The sequence below is a fragment of the Tasmannia lanceolata genome, unplaced genomic scaffold, assembly GCF_043159265.1.
Source record: "Tasmannia lanceolata isolate RefF3 unplaced genomic scaffold, GAP_Taslan_0.1 ptg000016l, whole genome shotgun sequence".
Lineage (NCBI taxonomy): Eukaryota > Viridiplantae > Streptophyta > Magnoliopsida > Canellales > Winteraceae > Tasmannia > Tasmannia lanceolata.
This window is the reverse complement of record NW_027518693.1, coordinates 20,554,654-20,562,284: the sequence shown is the minus strand read 5'-3', so window position 1 is coordinate 20,562,284 and position 7,631 is coordinate 20,554,654.

Sequence of the window (7,631 nt, the reverse complement as noted above, 5' to 3'; positions counted from 1 at the left end):
TCCTGGCAGTCAAACGTGCCCTCAGCAAGAGATTTTGTAATGGTATTGTTGAAACCAACAGAATGGAATCTCAGGTGGTATACGGAATGCCGCCATATGAGCTCTTATTTGTGGTACGACAGAAGTACCGCTCTTGATATTTGATCCAACAACAGCATCTTAAAAAGTGTGCTTACGGAATGCCGCCATATGAGCTATTATTTGTGGTACGACAGAAGTACAGCTCTTGATATTTGATCCAACAGCAGCATCTTAAAAAGTGTGCCTGTGATGATGCATACGAGCTAATAAGGCCTTTCATCGTATAACTTCTGCCATTCCCATTGTCTGGAGCGTCAAAATCAGAAAATTCAAAGCAAGTCCTATCAAGTGAACGGTTTGGATCAATCAAAGGAAGGATCCACAATGCCATTGTTGATCTTGAGTGAGGTGCTATCAAAGTGAACAGTTTGGATCAGTGTTTAAAAACTCGTTGACTTGGCACGGAACTCGGCCGAGTCGACTCGGTTTCGTGAAGACCGCATTTTGGAGTAGCAGACTCGGCGAGTCCTGGCCGAGTCAAACACGAATATTACTTTTCTCTTGGATGGGATCGACTAGCAGGAGAATCTTGGCGATCCGTGACTTCTCCCACTGGTTGATCTTCCCAAAACATATTTCTGAATCTAAGGCTTAAAAAGACAAAAAAAAGAAAGATCCGTGCTTGATTTATTCAACAAAAATGATACGATTCATACCTATAAATCTGTGCTGAATGTCTCACATTTCTATTCATTCAAAGAAAAGCTCAATCTCCCTTAGTTTCTTGTGCAAAAACCTTTTGCCATTGCCTTCATCCACTGTTTTCTTTTTGTGGAAGCAAACCCACACCTAAAGCCTATGATAAACCCTCCTTGCGGGGTTTCCTACTAGTTGGGCTTTCAATTTTCGGCAGAAGAAGAAAAATTCTCTGGTTTTCGTGCATTTCTTTGTTAGGAGGAAGAAGAAATGTTCTTTTCTAGTTTCTTTATCTGCTGAGGTAATGAAACCCTCAATAAAGTATTTATTAGGGAAATTATACATCCGGCCCTGTCTTACCCGGGACAGCCCCCCATCTTTGTAAAAGAACAGACATAGACACATGAAGGTGGCTGTCCCAAGAAAGAAAAATGGGGTACAGTGCATTAAATGACATGTTGGGCCCTTGTTCTTACTTGGGACAGCCCCTTTAAGTTAAAGAAATGCTACAAAGTACAAACACACTTGAGGACCTTGAGGTGGCTGTCCCGAGTAAACAATGGAGCACATATAGTTTTAAACTTTTAATAAAGTGAGGAGTGCCCGAATCACCCATTTAATGCCATTTATTAAACACAGGCTTAGCATAGCATAGCATAGGTGTACTGGGCGGCTACCCATTTTTCTATGAAAAAGTTAGCTGCAATTAAACTTTTAATGTTGGATAATCCAAACCGTTGGATAATTCCCTGTCATATCTATTTTAATTGGTTTGATCATCTGAGCCGTCCATTTGATAGGTGACAACGTAAGTAGGTTATGCTCAAAAATTCATTTCAATACTTATTACTTTAAATGGCTATAACTTTTGGATGATCTCTTTCTTGTATGGCTTATGCCATAGGATGATCCAAACTGTCCATTAGATGGGCCATAGCCTAAATAGGTTATGCCCCAAAATTATTTCCATTGGTTGATTCTAACCCTCCGATCTATAGAGGGTTAGGATCAACCCTCTAACATTCAGATTGGAGGGTTAGGATCAACCCTCTAACATTCAGATTGGAGGGTTAGGATCATCCTATGGAAATGATTTTTGGAGTATAACCTATTTAGGCTATGGCCCATCTAATGGACGGTTTGGATCATCCTATGGTGTGGGCCATACCATACTTTTAATAAAGTGAGAGTGCGCTCATAAGAAACAGTAGTGTTGATAACATTTCCATCTGTTTTTTATTTTATAAGAATTTGCTACCAAGCTTCTCCTATGGCAATTTCTCGGCAAGTGGCCATCGTGGTGCAAAGATACGCACATGGCGAATGTCGCTAGCAAACGAAAAAAAAACTGAAAAAAGTAATCATTACACAGAAAAAAAGTAAAATAGCTAAATTATAAAGTTTTAAATGAAAAATTACCTAAAAATGATTCTAAAATTGATTATAAAATTGTAAAATTACGAAAAAATACCAATAAAATATAGAAGGTTATGACAATTACGAAAAAAACAGATGCTGTCAAATCAGAATAATTATTACAATCTCCATATGCGGGTGACCCGCGGGTTGACCCGGCCCACCCGCGGGCCGCGCGGGTCACCTAAATTTTGACCCGCAGAAATGCGGGTCATTTCCTCACCCGACCCGTGGACCCGCACCCGCATCACCCGCGGGTTGACCGGGCCCGACCCACCCGTTTGCCAGGTCTAAATGTGAGCCTTACAGTACTTCTTGAAAAATAATACATCTGGTATATTTTTTGTATGGCTCACGCATAGGATGATCCAAACCATCTATTTGTTGGGTCAAAACATCAATAGGTTGTGCCCAAAAAAATGATTGCCACAAGATGATCCTAAATCTATTGATAACTGCATATTATGGAAAGTTCTATAGATCAGAGGGTTGGGATCATCCTATGTAAATAATTTTTGGGCCACAATGCATTTACATTGTGGCTCATCCAATGGACAGTTGGGATCATGTTATATTTTAAGCCTTATAGTACTTCTTGAAAAATAATGGACTATAGGGGATTACACCATATAGAAACTCATATAATCTAATCCCTTATTTTAGTAATGACAGTCCTCTCCTATTTTTACACTTTTCTAGATATAGTGACACACAATGCCGCTTGATCCTGCATGGGAGCATGGGACGATGTCGAATCCACCATCGAGAAAAATGGTGCGTTGTATTTATTGTAACAAAATCACTACCGGTGGGATTAATCGCTTTAAACATCATCTTGCTAAGTTACATGGCAACGTTGCCGGGTGTCCAAGCGTGCCTGAACAAGTGATGAAAGAAATGAGAGCTGCCCTCAAAAATTATAAAGAGGAGAAACAAGCAGTAAAGAACGTGAACGAACAGATTGCTGAAGAACGAGGCACACAAGAAGAAGACATGCTAGATAGAGATATGCGTGCGGCGAGGAAAGCTAGTCAACGTACATTCTTTATGGAAATGGAAGCACAACGCATCGCACGAGATGGAGCTGGCTCATCATCAGGACCTTCACGTAGGTCAGATGCAGACCCGTCATTTGCACCTAGACGTAGGTCTGATGCTGGTCCATTTGTGGCAGCACGAAGTTCTGATATTGGCCCATCGGCGATAGGGCCCACAGGTACGGGCAGAGGTTTTCTTTCAGCCTCTTATCACGAGGTTCCTACAAGGACTGGAACTTTAGACCCACTTACGTTTGTACCCCCATCACGACAACCTACTTTAAGAGCAGCATGGGGGAAAGACTTGAAGAAGAAGTTGGGCAGGGTGGTGGGAAGACTATGGTATTTTGCCGGACTGCCATTTCATGCGGCTTCCAATCCATACTATAGGGCGGCCATAGAAACAGCGCAACAAGTAGGACCTGGAGTTAATCCACCAACTCCATACGAACTTGGAGGTCCATATTAGATGCAGAGGTTGAAGATGTCAGACAATATGTTAATGACTTTAAAAGAATATGGGACAGATCGAGATGTACAATTATGGCCGATGGCTGGAAAGACATCAATGGAAGGACACTGATAAACTTTTTGGCATATTGTCCTCGAGGGACAGTGTTCCTTAAATGCATTGATGCTTCAAGTGAGCAGAAGAACGCAAAATATTTATTCAAACTATTTGACAAAGTGGTTGAAGAAGTTGGAGAAAAATATGTTGTTCAGTTTGTAACTAATAATGCAGCGAACTATAAAGCAGCTGGAAGACTATTGATGGAGAAAAGAAAAATCTTTTTTGGGCCCCTTGTGCGGCACATTGCATTGACTTAATGCTGGAGGAGATAGGAGACTTGCCAGAATTAAAAGAGTGGATTGAGAAAGGAAGAAAGATAACAAAATTTATTTATAATCAGTCACAAGTCCTAAATTGGATGAAACATCATACTGGTCAAAAAGATATTATTAGGCTCGCTGTCACACGATTTGCTATCGCATACCTATCACTTTCTAGCATAAATGAGTGTCAAGCAGGGTTGAAAAGCTTGTTGGCTTCGAAAGAATGGAATGGATCCTTCTATGCAAAACTGGCAGATGGAAGAGACGTTGAACAAATTATAACAGATCGAAAGTTTTGGGAAAATATTCAGCAAATCATCAAAGTCACACAGCCACTTGTTACCGTGCTAAGAATGGTAGATTCGGAAGAAAGACCTGCTATGGGGTTTATATATGAAGCTATCGATCGTTCAAAGGAGGAGATACAAAAACTAACGAAAAACTAATGCAAAAAGTTGTGGGATATCATTGACAAGCGATGGGCAGCGCAACTCCATCACCCTCTTCATGCAGCAGGTATACAAGCTAGTTTTTTCTAATGTAATGTTGAGAATTTTGTTGGTAAAAACATCTGAAAATTCTGATTAACTTAACTTTTGCAGGCTACTATTTAAATCCAATATTTCAGTATGGTGGTAGAATGTCCAATCACCCGGAAATTATGGAAGGGTTATTAAAGTGCATCAACCGCTTGGAGCCAAGTTCCTCAAAGCGAATGAACGCATCAATTCAAGTATAAATATTTACCAATCAAACATAATTTATTCATTATAAATTCCTTTCATTAGATTCAATAGTATCTTATGTAGTATTACTGATGCATTCTCTTTTTATTTATAAGATTGCGGAGTTTCGAGATGTTATTGGTAATTTTGGGAGTGAAGATGCATTGAGATCCAAATCATCAATGGACCCAGGTAATTTATTACGATGTAATTGTAAATAACATATGATTACTATTTGACATGATTCTATCAAATTTATATGAATAATTATTTTTTACGTTTTTATTAAATACAGCGGAGTGGTGGAGTTTACATGGTACTAAGCATCCTGAATTGCAAAGGATTGCTGTGATTGTGTTAAGCCAAACTTGCTCATCTTCAGGATGTGAGCGCAATTGGAGTACATTTGCTCACATTCATACAAAGAAGAGAAACAGGCTTGCAGTGAAGAAGATGGAAAAACTAGTGTATGTCCATTACAATTTGAGATTGCGAGAACGAAATGTCAGAAGTGGTCCCAAAGGTCCAATTGATTTGGATATAATTTTTGCTGAAGAAAATGCTGAGGAATGGTTAGTTGAGAAGGAACCACCACTTTTAGATGTTCAGGCAAGTAGACGAAAAGAGATGGAATGTGAGGAGTCACCGACAAATGAAGGTGGGTCAAGTGACAGTTCTGATAGACATCAGCATTGCATAAATGATGAGCCTAGTGATAATGATGATGGTGATGGAGACGACGGAGGTGACTTTGCAGTTTATAATGAAGGTGTTGATGAGCCCAACCCTGATGCGCATGGAGACGCTGCGGGTCATGAATATTTTGTTGGATCTGATGATCAACATGATTATGATGACCGTGATCCGTATCAACACTACACTGGGGACGTTGACGCTTATGATTTGCATGGTGCTCTAGAGATGGATCCGAATATTGGCTATACATGGCAGCATAATATAAACACATTTGGCATATTTCCTGAATATTCTGAGAGTAAGTCGATTGATAACCATAATTACACCGACCAAAGAATCCATCAATTTCCATATAGCCACTACGAGAGTGGCTATGATCCACACTACTGATGTGCCTACTCTTATATTCATCGAGAAGAAATTGTCTGAGCGGAAGCCCTTGTAAAATTTTGAATTTAATGTAACACAATGCATGTATTGATCATGGGCTTTCTTAGGCTCTTTTCCTTTTTGTCACCATATCGACTCTTTGCATTTTTGTCAAATATAATGTATTCATTTTTTGTAGAAAAATATGATCCATTTCACTAATGATTTAGTTACTAATGATACTTTAATACTTATTTTTACATTATTTCTATTTTTTGAATTATTTTTTTATTTTTATAAAAAATTACGGCTCATCTGACTTGGAAATCCTCTCCTTCAAAAACCGCCTGAAACCCGACTCCGAAATCCTCTCCTCCTTAAAACAAATATTCACCTCCTACCAAAACCCCTCATCCTCATCCTCCAAAACCCTAACCCTAGCTGACCTAAACCTCGCCTCCCAATGCCGAGAAGTCTCCGATCTCTCCCCCGCCTTCGTCCAACTCTCCGTCGAATCCACCGTCCTCCGCATCGCCTCCTCCATCCTCTCCGGCAACGGATTCTCCTTCGCCATCCCTTCTCGAAGCAACGCAAACCAACTCTACGTTCCAGAGCTCGATCGCATTGTTCTCAAAGACAAAACCTCTCTCAGATCATTCTCAAATCTCTCCACTGTTCGGAAAACCACCATCACAACCAAAATCCTAACCCTAGTTCACCAGCTCTGCCTCAAGAACATCCACGTCACAAAGCGTGATTTATTCTACACAGATATTAAGCTCTTTCAGGATCAATCTCAGTCCGATTCAGTACTCGATGATGTGTCCTGTATTGAGTACTTATCCCACTACTGTCTTAGCCTGCACCTATACGAGCTAAAGAGCTTCCTATTCCTATTCCTTTAGCTTCCTATTCCTATTCCTTTATAGGAGTGGAGTGAGGTTCCTCGTTAGCCACACATCCAAACACACATCCAAACAGAAGAAGACAAAAACTGGAATAATGCTTGTTCAAATTAATTTGGATAAGATATAATGTGTGACAAATGATCGGGGCCATTAATCTAGCACCCTGAACCCAATCCATTGGTCCCAATTACATCAGGATCTGATGATCTCTGCCTATCATCGAAAGAGATTAGCCGTTGATTTTCGCAGCCACTTGAGTAAACGGATGATATCGCCGTGTCGCTTGATGGCTTGATGGTGGCCCACCAGATCAACACTTCTAACATTACGCCACGTGTACGGCGGATGAGTAATATCTTGATGGTCAAACTTTCTCTCCTTAAAACCACCGCCTAGGGAAAAAAATGGTAAAAAATAGGAAGATTTTTTGCTGTATCAGCTCCACTCGACCTTCGTTTTTGCACTCCAGGTACGAATTTTTTTCTCCTCTCTTTTTGTATCTTGATCGACCTGTAAAATCTAGGGTTTCTGGTGCACCGGATTAGGGTTAGGGTTAGGGTTTGGGTTTTTCCTTCCCGGTGAACGCGAATCCGAAAGGTCACTGTATCTTGTTGAATCGATCTGAATTACAACGCTTCTCCTCTTGACGAGATGTTGGAAGGTTAGGGTTTCAGAAAAATTCGCAGATAAAACCTCATCCAACCATATTTCTAGAGAGGAGGAGGAATAGGTGTTGCTAGGGTTTGTGAGAGAAGAAAGCGTAGGATAGGACTTCTGTTTAACTGTTCTAATGCTCTGCAATTTTTTTATATATATATTTTTTGTTAGGGTTAGGGTTTCTTGCATACACCCTTCCTTTTTTTTTCTTGGAGAATCTAAAAAACAAGTATAAAATGTTACAACTGCAAATTCTGCAAGAAATCTTTCTC